Here is a 16,124-nt window from a genome sequence, read left to right as displayed (position 1 = left end):
ACAGGACAATCACACATCAATTTTGGAGCTACAATACAGATACCACTTATCTGACAGCTGAAGGTATAGATTAAGCATCCATTTACCCTAAAGGCATGTGGCAGTTTTTTAGATAGTGTGGGTCAAATCTGAGCAACTTGTAGAGGCTGTGCGTGCGTGTGTGCTAAGTCGCTTTAGTCGTGTCCCACTCTTTGCGATCCTATGGACTGTGGCACATGAGGCTCCTCTGTCCATGGAATTCTGTGGGCTGTATCTGAAGCTAAACAATACACGAATATAGAGATCTGATGGGGGAAGGTGTGTGTTAAAAATCTGAGCGCTAGAGGACTCACACAAGAGGTTCCACCTGAATAGAATTGCATTTGTATTTCAAAAAAGGCAGTGGGGATTACTTCAAGCAACTTTTTGAAAAATTCAGTTCATTGGTGGCTCAGTGGTAAAGAATCTGCCTACCAATACAGGAGACGTAGGTTTGATCCCTACCAACACAGGAGACGTAGGTTTGGTCCCTGGGTCAGGAAGGGTCCCTGGGTCAGGAAGTGCCCCTGGAGAAGAAAGTGGCAAACTACTCCAGCATTCTTGCCTGGAACAGAAGACAGAGAAGCCTGGCAGGCTCCGATCCATGGGGTCGCAAAAGACACGACTCAGTGACTAAGCAACAGCAACAATAAACATTTGGAAAATGAATGCCCTTTTGAGCTGCATCCTTCAGAAAATGGGACCCATTACAATAAAGGGGCAGAGGTCATATGCATCTTGGCCAACAACACATTGATTCTAGATGCACCCCACAGCCACGGTTTTCCTACCTTGCAGAGGGATTCAAGGAGGTAAGACGGTGGACCTTTCACATGTTCCTGATGATATGTCATTAAAAACTACCACACAAGGAAGGTGAACGGTGATAGAACAGTTTTGTATCTTCATTGTGGTCATGATTATGTGAATCTCTACACATTCTAACACACATAGGATTGTACATCAAAAGGAATCAGTTTTACTCTATAGAAATTAAAAATAGTAATAAAAAGAATTATAGTTAAATTCCAGTTCAAAATAGTTCTGTGGCATGTCAGAGAAGAATAAGAAGGATTTGATTGACAGATTAACACATTAAAGTAAAAGCTAAAAGAAAGACTGATGTAATAAGATATAGTACAAACAACAATTATATTTTCAAAAAAGACATTAAAAATTACCAAAAATTGGATGTGTGAAGTGATTTGTAAGGCTGTCCCATCAGCCTATTATGAAAGCTGACTCCCTTGCCAGGCATTAATATCTCTTATAATATGCTCCTAACCCACCTTTCAGGTTGCATCTCTCTCTGCAGCCTCAACAGTACAGAAATCTAAAATTTATAAGCACTATTTTTCATAACACATTTGGTGACCAAAGTTGATCAAACTGACATGAGGCTATTTATGTCCTTTATGTATATCACTTTGTGCAAATATTTGCATGTTAGATGTAGCAATACTACTGTATTTGATTACTTGTTGCTTCCCAGATGTTACAGGTGTGTTTTATATAGAGTACGTGAACTGCATCCTTTTTTTAAAATCTGAAAAATTCTGACTTGCAAAAATATATCTGACCCCAAGAATTTTCAATTAAGGATTAGAGACTGTGCCAAAGACTGCTTCTCAACAAAACACATGGTCCCTCCTACCATTCAGACATGTTTCAAGTATTTATGGCTTTACTGTATTTGCTGATATTACTCCCTGAGTCTGGATGTACAGTTCTCTCAACTCAGCCATGTGAGAACCAAGTTTAAATGCCACTCACTGCCTCCAAGATCATTCCAGCTGGGCTTTCCCACTTCTTTTTTTCCTAATTCTAATCCTTTTTTATCTCCTAGATTATAATTTTCAAGAAAGCACAGACTACTCTGATGAGCAGGAAACTCTGGGGATGGTTATCATTGCAGCAAGTTTTGTTCAAAGAATGCAGATTCATGATTTGTGCTGGGATCAGAAAACCTCTGGAGCAATGATTACAGTCATGGCCACCTGTGCAAGGATAATAGAGGCCAAACCTCCTGGTTCAGTTAGAAAGAAAATGTTTTGAAGTTGAGGACTTACCATGGGGCTTGCAGGAATAAGTTGTCGTACACGTGATAAAAACATGGTAAAGGCACTTGTAATAAGATTAGCTAAATGCCAATCCAATCCAGGACTATTACCTGGAAAATCCCACGGACAGAGGAGCCTGGTAGGCTACAGTCCATGGGGTCGCAAAGAGTCGGACAAGACTGAGCGACTTCATTTCACTTTCACTTTCACTTTCACCATGCACTAACCACTGATTAAGTACCAGGGCTTCTGCAGATACTTTAGAGTCACTACTTCATTTAATTCTCAAACTTTTAAGTAGTTGTTAATATCTCCATTTTACAGGTGAGGAACTAAAGCTTAGACAGGGTAAGCCCTTGACCAGTATCACATAGTTTGCTAGAAGCAAAGCCAAGATTTGAACTCAAGCCTTCTAATACCCTGGGGCTTGTTCCTGACTTTGTGTCTTCCATTGGGACAAACCGAGATGGATGTGGGAAATTCCACTCTGGTAAGATAAATGCATGAAGTCGCTCAGTCATGTCTGACTCTTTGTGACGCCATGGACTGTAGCCTACCAGGTTCCTCAGTTCATGGAATTTTCCAGGCAAGAGTACTGGAGTGGGTTGCTCTTTCCTTCTCCAGGGGATCTTCCTGACCCAGGGATCGAACACAGGTCTCCCACATTGCAGGCAGACGCTTTACTGCCTGAGCCACCAGAGGTTAAAGCGTCTGCCTCCAATGCGGGAGACCCGGGTTCCGATCCCTGGGTCGGGAAGATCCCCTGGAGAAGGAAATGGCAATCCACTCCAGTATTCTTGCCTGGAGAATCCCATGGACGGAGAAGCCTAGTAGGTTACAGTCCACGGGGTCGCAAAGAGTCAGACACGACTGAGCGACTTCACCTCACCTCAAGATAAATGCTGGAGTTGAGGATTTGGGGCAGCATTCAGCACGTTTTTGTACTGTGGCTAACTCCGATTTTATATTTAGCACTGTGGTTTTTCCTAATAAACCCTGAAGCTTTACATCCCTCTATACCTAATAGTTCCCCTGTTCATTAAGATGGGGATTATACCCTTAGTTAAGGCAACAAATACACCTAAGGCTGCTCTCCGTATGACACCACTGAAGATAAATGAGAAGAGAGATTAAGCCCCATATAGCCCCATATGGGTGACCCAGTGGAGACAGAATACTTTTAAGTTTTGAAATTTTTCTATGGGATTTTTTCAGGCCATTACTTGTTTTGGGGTCCTTCAAGCTGACAGGGACCATTATTATATTCATTCTTATCCCCATTACTAAATAATACAGTGTCTTGAATACAATGGGAAATAATTGTTTATGGAATGAATTCCGGCTAGTCGAAATGGGCGGAACTGGACTGCTTGATAGGAACATATTGCTGCTCACACCCACTACATAATGAGAGATTGTTTCCTCATATACTTAAGTATATGGGGACTTCAGAATAAAGTTTAACTAATAAGATGCATTTGAAAAATAATGAATACATTTAATATCATTTAATATATATTTTTCAGTTGCACAAAATGTTGGAAACCACATTAATTTCCCCCAGCATTATTTTATGGTTTCTGTAGACCTGAGGATTTTTGATGTATTGGATCCAATGGGAGAACATCCCAGTCGTGTCCACAAAAAGCTGACATTCCATACTTTGCTTAGTTCAGCCTTTCATTCTGGATCCTGTCTGTGCAATCAGCAACTTTCACTCCAGGAAAGGAGATGGTAGATGAATTAATAAGAACGGACTTAGCATAGGTTACCTTCAACAATTCATAGCAAGTAAATTAAAATCACCTGTTGGTCCAGCGCATTAGTGTTGCTGGCTCTTTGCTCAAACCCTTTAGGATTAGTTTAAGCTCAGAGGGATAAATAGGCATAAATAAAAATGCATTTTTCCATCTCTTATTTCACAGAGTTGTAGAAACAGTTGAGAATTTTTTCCTTTCCTATTACATTTGACTTTTACTGTTCTTGAGAAGGAAGAAAAAGTAAAACATAAAAAGGTATGACACTCCTACTGCTTTTGCTCTCTTATGTGTAGACATATTCAAACCTAGGGTATTCTACTATTAATCTGTAAAAATGGACAATGGAAGTGTTTTATATTGTAACATATATCTTTACCCAATGATTAGGGGATTGACTTTGATATCAACTGACTTCTATTCTAGGGGCCAGCTGTAGAAAATTCCTGGGTTCCTAACTTGGTTTTACCAAATAAATGAGTGAAGATAATTTAGTCTTCTCCGAGAATAGCTTGAGGCAACTGATTCTCCCAACCTGTCTTTGAAACATTGGAGGTTACACCAAGGACACTCAGTGTTGCTTGGAGTCCTCTGGTCTCTGGACAGAGATATGGAATCTCAGTGATGGAAGATTTTTGAATTGAACTTTCACCCAACTGTTTCCAAATGGAATCAGAAATACCTGGAACTCTTGTCAAAAATACCAAATTTTGGAGCTTTAACCCACACCTGCATTGTCAAGAATCTCCATGGTTAAGGCCAATAAATCTATTTTAAATAAATTTTCTAGGTAATTATGATGAACAGCCAAGTTTAAGAATCAATGGCTAGTCTAAACCATAATCCATTTATTCTGAAGATCTTTATTAATTCTACCTGTCTAATGGTCAACCAGAGTATGGCTGAGCAACCAGTTTGTGGAGAGAGATCACCTGCCTAAGTCTCTAATCTGATCACGGTAATATTTAAATATAGTATTGTTGTTTAGTTGCTAAGTTGTGTCTGACTCTTTTGCAACCCCATGAACCAACCCACCAGGCTTTTCTGTTCATGGGATTTCCCAGGCAAGAATACTGAATTGGGTTGCTATTCCCTTCTCCAAAGGATTTCCCTGGTGGCTCAGAGGGTAAAGCATCTGCCTACAATGCAGGAGACCCGAGTTCGATCCTCTGGAGAAGGAAATGGCAACCCACTCCAGCATTCTTGCCTGGAAAATCCCATGGATGGAGGAGACTGTTGGGCTATAGTCCATGGGGTCGTAAAGAGTCAAACACGACTGAGCAACTTCACTTCGCTTCTTCTCCAAAGGGTCTTCCTGACTCAGGGAACAAACCTACATCTCCTGTGTAAAGTGAAGCAAAAGTTGCTCAGTTGTGTCCAACTCTTTGCAGTCCATTGAATTCTCCAGGCCAGAATATTGGAGTGGGTAGCCTTTCCCTTCTCCAGGGGATCTTCCCAACCCAGGGATCAAACCCAGGTCTCCCACATTACAGGCAGATTCTTTACCAGCTGAGCTACTAGGGAAGCCCAAGAATAGTGGATTGGGTAGCTTTTCCCTTCTCCAGGGGATCTTCCTGACCCAGGAATCAAACCGGGGTCTCCTGCATTGCAGGCAGATTCTTTACCAATTGAGCTATGAGGGAAGCCATCTCCTGCATTGGCAGATGGATTCTTCTACCACTGAGCCACCAAATACAGTATACTCATGTAACTTGAAAAACCTAGTACCTGACACAATGTTCTTGAAGATTATGGAGGGATTATTTTCAGTCTATGGGGTTTCCCTGGTGGCTCAGACAGTAAAGAATCTACTGGGAATGCAGGAGACCCAGGTTTGATCTCTGGGTTGGGAAGATCCCCTGGAAGAGGGCATGGCAGGCTAGTATTCTTGCCTGGAGAATCACCTGTACAGGATCCTTGCTTTTTCAACCAAGCACATTGATGAGTAAATCCATATTGTTTCCTGAACGTTATTATTAAGAAGCCAGAATACAAGCAGGTAAAGTGAATAAATTTTATTTGATCAAATATGTGGTTATCCTTGGTCTGGCACTGTTGGGGATGGGATCATGTGGCCCCTCATTCACTGTTTATCACATACATGTGCCCTTTGAGATTCCAACATCGTCCTTGCTTTTGCAGTCCCTTTGGCTCAATTAAGTTCTGATGAAAGGCTCCTTCTGGCCTCGACCTCATTCTTCACCCCAGGGCAGCTGTTGCAGGTGTTCAGCCATCCTGCAAATGCTGCTGTTATATGCTGGCAACAGCAGCAGCTGTTGGGGGAAAGTACGCCTATTGGTAAACGAGCACAACTAACTAGCAGCCTCTGGATGATGAGTAATCTGGGGCCAAGTACTTGGAGCAGTGATCTATGCTGGGGTCCTCTTCGTCATGACGGTGGTGTGTGCACCTGCACTTTTACTTGCATGGGGTGAAGACATCAGAAAAGTAGCCTTCCTGCTGATCTGGACAGGCCAGTCAAGGAGTCATTATAAAACTGAACAAGAAAAATAAATGCTGTTTATTGTGGACCTAAGTTAATGCAGCAAGACCTATGGTTCCGCCCTAATATGCAGAATGCAAACAGAAAGAGGAATAGCAGATGCTACAAGAATACCTGCCATGAGCAAGCTTTTGTGCCAGATGCTTTACAGATATTACCTCTAATCTTCACTGTAACCTTGAAACCTGAGTACTATTATCTGTAGGTGGAGAAAGTAGTCTGGAGACCCCAGAGAGCCTCAGACTGGAGTTTCCAGCTTACTTAGACTTGTGGAACTATTTTTGTTTTTATAGTGCATTTGTTTTTACCAGAATGGGAAACTTTGTAAAAGTAGCAATCTTAAAGAATGTTTAAAGTTTTTACCTTTGCTTCTGAAAGCATAGTGCCATTGTTATAATTGTATGAAAGTCAGAGTACAAGCTACCCAAGCTGCTTTGGGAATATGAAACAAAAATCTTCAGAGAAAAATCTCTTTTATTTTCCCCTCCATAATAAATTATGATATCTATACTTCATACATCTTAAATGTTTAACAAGTGAAAAAATTAAATCTCAGTCTCCCATTTCTACCCATCTTAGATTTTATATGCAATAATATACTCTACTAAATGATACTGACTTTCTCCTAATTTAGAATTTTTTTCTAAATAGGAAACTTGCAGGTGGAAGAAAAACTTGGGAGATACTCTCTAGAATAAAATGTATATGAAAAGTTAAATAATAACATTCTTAACATAGCATTGATAAATGGCCACATGATAAAATTGAAGACAGATTGTTATGTTTTAAAATGGAAGTCTATTCCACAAATAGCATCACACTAAACAACTTTAAAATATGTGAACTCACAACTGTTGAAATAATGTGGTAAAATTGCATTTGGGAAAATGTAAGCCCTTTGGCCAATATCTAAATCCTAAAAGTGACAATCACAACATATTAGAACAAATGTGGGCTTTACTATGTTTTTAATGTGCCATAAATTAATGTTTTATAATGTGAGTTAATACTATAAAATTTGCTTTTTTGGGGGTTGGGAAATGTAGCTAACATTGGACTCATATAAATATTATTTACTATAAAAGAGACTTATAGAGCCAAGTGGCTGAGCTTTCTAGAGTGCTTATATTACATCAGCAAAAATGAAATCTCTGTTTATCTGACACTGGGAAGAACAGTGTAGCAGAGAGAGAGGACTGTGGGGGTTGCGGGTGGGCGGGCAGTGGGCCTGGTTTTGAACCTTCCCCATCCACTTTGCAGCTATATCATCACTGGCAAATCACTTAACGATTCTAGACCTCAATTGTATGAAAATTGATGTGGTACACCTAACTTATTGTAATGAAGCTTAAGCTAAATAACTTAAATGAAACTTCAGTCAAACAGTAGAAATGTGAAGACAAAAATATTGCTTTCTCCCTCTTTGATCAATTTACTTAGAATAGTAAAATAAAATGGAAGTTAAATCATCTCAAGTTATCTTGTATTTCTGGTTATGAATAAATTTCTAGAACAATTTGGGATATACAACATGAGTGGGGTTAGTCAGTATTTTGAAGGCTTTCTAGAATATTTCTCCTAAAAGTTATACTTAGGAACATTTAATGTCTTTTCCGGGGCTTTCCTGGGGGCTCAAATGGTTAAAAATCTACTTTCAATGCAGGAGACCCGGGTTCGATCCCTGGGTCTGGAAGATTCCCTGGTGAAAGAAGTGGCAACCTACTGCAGTATTCTTGCCTAGAGAATCCCATGGACAGAGGAGCCTGGCGGGTTACAGCCCATGGGGTCTCAAATAGTCGGACTTGACTGAGCGACTAACACACAACACAACACACACACGGAGTGTCTTTTCCAGTTAATATAGTGATGTGTAGTTGTATAACAATGCTGTGTATTTTTTTTTTTTTTTTTACTGGAGTATAGTTGCTTTACAATGTTGTGCCAGGTTCTACTGTACAGCAAAGTGAATCAACCTTATGCGTACATGTATATAAATCCCTTCGTTTTTGGATTTCTTTCCCATTTAGGTCACCAGAGAGCACCAAGCAGAGTTTTCAATGCTATACAGTCAGTTCTCATTATTTAATCTATTTTGTACATAGTATCAATAGTGAATATATGTCAATCCCAATGTTCCAATTCATCCCACTCCTTCCTTTTCCTCCTTTGATATCCAATTGTTTATTTCTATGTCCGTGTCAATTTTTTTCTAGATTCCACAAATATGCATTTATATACCGTATTTGTTTTGTCTGACTTATTTCACTCTGTAAGAAATGCTACCTATATTTAACTCTTGTTCTTCAATCTACTCGGTATCCATAGTTAGTTCTCTAACTAGATTATAAGCTTTTTGAAGTCAGAGATTTCTCTCAGTAATCTCCTGTAAGAGTAGGAGTGCCCTGTTTGCAAGCAAAGTCACTAATCATTTATACTGGGAAAATAAAAATAAAAATATGTGACTTGGTTCTATGTGCTTAAGGTGTTATTTCTAAAGAAAATCTATGCACATTTACTTCTTTTTAATAAATCTTCATTGCTCATGAACTGGACTACAAGACTGATTGAAGGCCATCTGGAATATGACTCGATAATGCCCTTGTACACATTCTGTCTCACAGTTCCCCTAAACTTATCTGAATTTTTCAAGAAAAGACCATGCTGCTCATATAACATATTCTGCTGCTACTAAATGCCATGAGTCTTTACTCAGACTGTGCTCTCTCAAGAAGCATCCTATCCTATGGCTACCTGTGAAATCTGACCCCATTCTCCAAGTACATCCCGAATTTAGATATTTCCTTCTCTATTATTCTCTCTCTTCTGAAACCACCTTCCACTTTGACATTTTTTTCTCCTATCTGCTAAGTTGCTTCAGTCGTGTCTGACTCTGTGCGACCCCATAGACCGCAGCCCACCAGGCTCCCTTGTCCCTGGGATTCCCCAGGCAAGAACACTGGAGTGGGTTGCCATTTCCTTCTCCAATGCATGAAAGTGAAAAGTGAAAGTCAAGTCGATCCATCGTGTCCGACCCTCAGTGACCCCATGGACTGCAGCCTTCCAGGCCCCTCCATCCATGAGATTTTCCAGGCAAGAGTACTGGAGTGGGGTGCCATTGCCTTCTCTGTTTTTTCTCCTATAGATCATACAGATCACAAACACCTATAATGGACTTTAGAGGTAAGTATCATATAAGTATCAGAGTCTACTAAACATATAAATATTCTATTTTGCCCCTTATCTCAGAAATTGGGGCTAATTCTGTCAGAATAGCAACCTGCAAGGTTGTTCCTGAATCCTTCCCTATCCCTTTAAGCCTGGATATATGCATCCTCAGTTGTCTACAGAAACCTCTGTCACAATGCTTACCAGATGGCATTGCATCTCCTGCTGGTTTCTCAGGGCTGCCACTAGTCCAGGGGCTTTTGGATGTCTTCTGCTCTACACACAGAGCCTCCCAAAGTGCCTGACCCTAAAAAGGTCTAGGTAAATGTAGCAGCCATTTTTGACTGATCGCACCACTTCTGATGATGCTTCCAAAGGTAAACCCCACCCTACCCCTTCACCCACATACACTTTCCTTTGGCAACTATTGTTAGATGTAAGGGCAAAAATTACTACGAGAAGAAAGAGGACTTACAGGGTAATCAGCTAAGTTGTCTGCATTTTTAAAAGAAACAAAATAGACATCCACAAAAAAATTTTTTTTTACAGTTTTAGGAAGTACACTCTGATCTAAGGTGAGATATTCTACATTTTAATTTTATTTAAATGAGGTATATTTATGAGAAACTGATTTTGAGAGTGATTCTAGAATCAGATGATGCATTTATTCATTTCTCAGTCACTTATTGAGTGTCTTCTATTTGTCAACCACTTTGGGAGGCTCTGTGTGTATAGCAGAATGTATCCAGAAGCCCCTGGACTAGTGGCAGGCCTAGGAAACCAGCAGGAGATGCAATGCCATCTGGTAAGCTTTGTGACAGAGATTTCTGCAGACAATTAAGGATGCATATATCCAAGCTTGAAGGGATAGGGAAGGATTCAGGAACAACCTTGCAGGTTGCTATTCTGACAGAATTAGCCCTAATTTCAGAGATAGGAAGCAAAATAGAATATTCCCTTTTATATGTTTAGTAGACTCTGGTACTTGTCTAATACTTTAGGTGTTTGTGATCTGTAAGTTCTATAGGTAAAATAAAGTCGAAGTGGAAGGTGGTTTCAAAGGAGAGAACCTCTGGGCTTCCCTGGTGGCTCAGCTGGTAAAGAATCCAGCTGCAGTGCAGAAGATCAAAACCTCTGGGTTTGATCCCTGGGTTGGGAAGATCCCCTGAAGAAGGGAATAGCTACCAACTCCAGTATTCTGGAACAGCCACTATGGAGAACAGTGTGGAGATTCCTTAAAAAGCTGGAAATAGAACTGCCATATGACCCAGCAATCCCACTGCTGGGCATACACACCAAGGAAATCAGAATTGAAAGAGACACATTCAATGTTCATCACAGCACTGTTTGCAATAGCCAGGACATGGAAGCAACCTAGATGTCCATAAGCAGATGAATGGATAAGAAAGCTGTAATACATATACACAATGGAATATTACTCAGCTATTAAAAAGAATGCATTTGAACCAGTTCTAATGAGGTGGATGAAACTGGAGCCTATTATACAGAGCAAAATAAGTCAGAAAGAAAAATACCAATACAGTATATTACGGCATATATATGGAATTTGGAAAGATGATAACAACCCTATATGCAAGACAGCAAAGGAGACACAAATGTAAAGAATAGACTATTGGACTCCATGGGAGAAGGTAAGGGTGAAATGATTTGAGAGAATAGCATTGAAACATGTATGTTATCTTATGTGAAATAGATCACCAGTCCAGGTTCAATGAATGAGGCAGGGTGCTCAGGGCTGGTGCACTGTGATGACCCTGAGAGTTGGGATGAGGAGGGAGATGGGAGGGAGGATCAGGATGGGGAACACATGTACACCCATGGCTGATTCATGTGAATGTATGGCAAAAACCACCACAATATTGTAAAGTAATTAGCCTCCAATTTAAATATTTAATAAATAAATAAATAATGTGGGTATTCAGAGATTAAAAAAAAAAAAAGTATTCTGGCCTGGAGAATTCCACTGACTGTATGGCCCATGGGGTTGCAAAGAGTTGGACACAGCTGTTCCTTTGGGGCGATGAAAATTAGCATATATTCCCTTTGGGTGGTTGGATCTTTATTTCAATTTATTAATGAAAATATTTGCCTATAGAAACGCAAAAAATGTTAGTCTATATATTTTCAATTTTCTACAATTAAGAGGTTCCATTCACTCATAGTAGGAAAATTCCTGTAAGGCTTTTGTTTTAAAAGACAATTAGAAGGTAGAATCAAGAAGATTTAGTAGTTGACTGAATATTAGGAGATGATAGAGTACACAGAAGAATCTATGAAGTGAATTTCAGTAATTGTTAATTAACAAACATGCATTTCTGTTTAATTAAATTTTTATTTAGTTTTTGGTAAGATTTTATATTTAAATTTAGGTTTTTATTTTGCTTCAGAGAGACTTCACTTTGAGTTTCTGCATAATATTTTATTAATGTGAATCATATTCTTTTATCTTTAGTCACTGAAGCAATTTAATGTAATACAATAGGTGTGTTTCTGTATTAAAAATATTTTACAAATAAAACCACTTTCATGCAAGTGGCTTTACTCCTTAAAGTAAGTCTGAGAAAAAAACTTTATGTAGCATATTGCAATATTAATAACGGACAACTTTGTTTATCAAATTTAGGTTTTCATTGATTGTGATTTGTTCCAGAGGAAAAATCCAGGTATTACAAAATTACATCTTATTTTAAATTATTTTGTTTTACTGATCTAATTTAATATGAAAAAAGAGAACATTTCCTTATATAATCAACTTAATTTTTAAAAGCTGAATTTTTAATACTGTGCTCAATTATCGATCTGTTAATTTCATCTTCTAGTAAATTCTCTGCTTGCTTCTACTTACTATCGCAATTTATTGGTTCCCAGTCTTTTCAGAAGTGTGGTCTGAATTGAAAAGAAAGGTGTAAGTTGTGAATTTCATCATAGAACCTCCACCAAAGTTTGTTGAAGAATATAACTGTTGTCACTGTGTCACAGGGTTGCCATGGAAACTAGAAAATATGGAAAAAGACAGTCCTTGTTGAGAAAATGTATAAAAATATATGGTATATCAGGTGGTAAAAATAAGTATTGTGGTGAAATGGAAGGCAGGAGAAAGGGTATGGAGGGCACTGGTGTGGGTGGGAACTGATACTTGTATCAGTTCAGTTCAATCACTCCATCGTGTCCGCCTCTTTGCGACCCCGTGAATTGCAGCACGCCAAGCCTCCCTGTCCATCACCAACTCCCGGAGTTCACTCAAACTCACGTCTATTGAGTCAGTGATGCCAACCAGCCATCTCATCCTCTGTCGTCCCCTTCTCCTCCTGCCCCCAGTCCCTCCCAGCATCAGAGTCTTTTCCAATGAGTCAACTCTTCACATGAGGTGGCCAAAGTACTCGAGTTTCAGCTTTAGCATCATTCCTTCCAAAGAAATCCCAGGACTGATCTTCTTTAGGATGGACTGGTGGAATCTCCTTGCAGTCCAAGGGACTCTCAAGAGTCTTCTCCACCACCACAGTTCAAAAGCATCAATTCTTCGGCACTCAGTTTTCTTCACAGTCCAACTCTCACATCCATACATGACCACTGGAAAAACCATAGCCTTGACTAGACAGACCTTTGTTGGCAAAGTAATGTCACTACTTTTGAATATGCTATCTAGGTTGGTCACACTTTTCTTCCAAGGAGTAAGCATCTTTTAATTTCATGGCTGCAGTCACCATCTGCAGTGATTTTCGAGCCCCCCAAAATAAAGTCTGACACTGTTTCCAATGTTTCCCCATCTATTTCCCATGAAGTGATGGGACCAGATGCCATGATCTTCATTTTCCGAATGTTGAGCTTTAAGCCAACTTTTTCACTCTCCACTTTCACTTTCATCAAGAGGCTTTTTAGTTCCTCTTCACTTAGGGAGGTTAAAAAAAAAAAAATAGCTTTACTGATAAGGTGAGATTTGAGCAGAAACCTGAAAGGAATTTGGACATCTGGACACAAGACATGTAGGCATCTGGGGAAAAGAATTCCAGACTGAGGAATTAGCAGGAGCAAACCCTTGTTGCCGGAACACGCTTGGAGTATTCCTGTTCACAGATTCAGAATCAGGCTGTACAGCCAGAGTGGAGTGACTGGGATTGCTAAGTGACAGATAAAGTTAGAAAGAAGGATCAGAGAACCATGAATGCAGTGCATGCAAGGTCTGGCTGGCCTGTGTAACTGCCGAGTTTTCCCATTAGTGAGATCTGAAGGCCGTGTGGGATGGTGAGCAGAGAGAGGCCATAATCTGACTTGCCTTCTTAATGGGTTGCTCCACCTGTCCCTTTCAGAATAGACTGGAAATAGGGAAAGGGGTTAAGAAGCTATTTGAATAATAGAGGTGGGTGAAAGACTAGAGTGACTTAGATCAGAGGGGTAGAAGTAGCAGTCCTGAGAAGTGCTCCCCATGCATTTAAAACTACTATAATTTTGGAGGCTAGAAATCTGAAATCAAGGTACCTACAGAGTTGGTCCTTCTGAGGACTGTGAGAAAGAATCTGTTCAATGACTCTTGTTTGGGGAGGGTTTGCTGGCAATCTTTGGAGTTCCTTGACTTGTAGACACTTCATAGTGGTCTCTGCTTTCATCTTCACGTGGTGTCCCTACATGCATGTCTCTAGTCCAAATGTCCCCATTTTGTAAGGACACTGGCCATACAGGATTAAGGCTCATACTAATGACTTCATCTTAACTGGATAACCTCTGTAAAGACCCTGTCTTCAGATACAGTTACATACTGAGGGACTGAGAAATAGTATTCCAGCATTTATTTCTTAGGGAAGCCACAGTTCAACTCATAACAATATCATCCTAGGAGGTCCAAGAGCAGAGAGGAGGGAACCTCAGCTTTTGAGACTCATGGAATTAGGCTGGAATCCCAGCTCTGTCATTCACTTCTTTGTGACTGAATTCCAGTTATTTCAACTCTTTGAGGTACCATTTCTTCTTTTGTAAAATGAAGCGGGCAAAAATACCAAATTCACTAGGTTTTTGTAAATGTTAAATAAAACATTAGGCACTCAAGTGGTAGCTATTACTTAGATAATTATCATTCAAGTAATTATTATCATATGCATCATGGTAAATAACTGCTATGATCCAAGTGCATGTTGCAATATTCTACTATTGCTAGAAAAATAATATAGTGTTAAAGATGACACTAATGTTTCATAAAAGAATTTGAGTAACCTAAGCTGTCATAATTTAATTACTATTAATGTCATCATTTCCATGTAATCTTGACTGTGGGACTCTCAATTCATCCTTTATTAATCGATACCTGTACTTGAATGCCTGTCCTTCGGTTCAGTTCAGTTCATTTCAGTTCAGTCGCTCAGTCGTGTCCAACTCTTTGCGACCCCATGAATCGCAGCACGCCAGGCCTCCCTGTCCATCACCAACTCCCGGAGTTCACTCAGACTCACGTCCATCGAGTTAGTGATGCCATCCAGCCATCTCATCCTCTGTCGTCCCCTTCTCCTCCTGCGCCCGATCCCTCCCAGGAGCAGAGTCTTTTCCAATGAGTCAACTTTTCACATGAAGTGGCCAAAGTACTGGAGTTTCAGCTTCAGCATCATTCCTTCCAAAGAAATCCCAGGGCTGATCTCCTTCAGAATGGACTGGTTGGATCTCCTTGCAGTCCAAGGGACTCTCAAGAGTCTTCTCCAACACCACAGTTCAAAAGCATCAATTCTTCAGCACTCAGCCTTCTTCACAGTCCAACTCTCACATCCATACATGACTACTGGAAAACGGACCATAGTTGGCAAAGTAATGTCTCTGCTTTTCAATTTGCTATCTAGGTTGGTCATAACTTTTCTTCCAAGGAGTAAGTGTCTTTTAATTTCATGGCTGCAATCACCATCTGCAGTGATTTTGGAGCCCCTCAAAATAAAGTCTGACACTGTTTCCAGTGTTTCCCCATCTATTTCCCATGAAGTGATGGGACCGGATGCCATGATCTTTGTTTTCTGAATGTTGAGGTTTAAGCCAACTTTTTCACTCTCCACTTTCACTTTCATCAAGAGGCTTTTTAGTTCCTCTTTACTTTCTGCCATAAGGGTGGTGTCATCTGCATACCTGAGGTTATTGATATTTCTCCCAGCAATCTTGATTTCAGCTTGTGCTTCTTCCAGCCCAGCATTTCTCATGATGTACTCTGCATAGAAGTTAAATAAGCAGGGTGACAATATACAGCCTTGACGTCCTCCTTTTCCTATTTGGAACCAGTCTGTTGTTCCATGTCCAGTTCTAACTGTTGCTGAGTTTTATTTGATACAAAATGACAGATATATCATGGGATTAGGTACTTACTTCAAAGTCATGTTCTTTCGTGATCCATGTGTTGAAATGGATTAATTGTTTGAAGTTGAAAAGCTAACGAACTACTCAATAGGACTGAAAACTCCACCAAAGTTTAGAATTCTGAAAATGCCTCCTCACCTGAGGAGCACACAAGCAATTCCTTTTCACAGGTCACATTGTCCTTGAAATGGACCGCTACCAGATTTCACAGTCCAAACAAATGATTCTTTGATCTCAACCATACTCTATTCAATCTCTTCCCAGAACAGTAGCTTTAAA

The sequence above is a fragment of the Budorcas taxicolor genome, chromosome 9 (genome assembly GCF_023091745.1).
Source record: "Budorcas taxicolor isolate Tak-1 chromosome 9, Takin1.1, whole genome shotgun sequence".
Lineage (NCBI taxonomy): Eukaryota > Metazoa > Chordata > Mammalia > Artiodactyla > Bovidae > Budorcas > Budorcas taxicolor.
The sequence above is the reverse complement of the archived record's forward strand: the minus strand, read 5'-3'. Positions refer to the sequence as shown.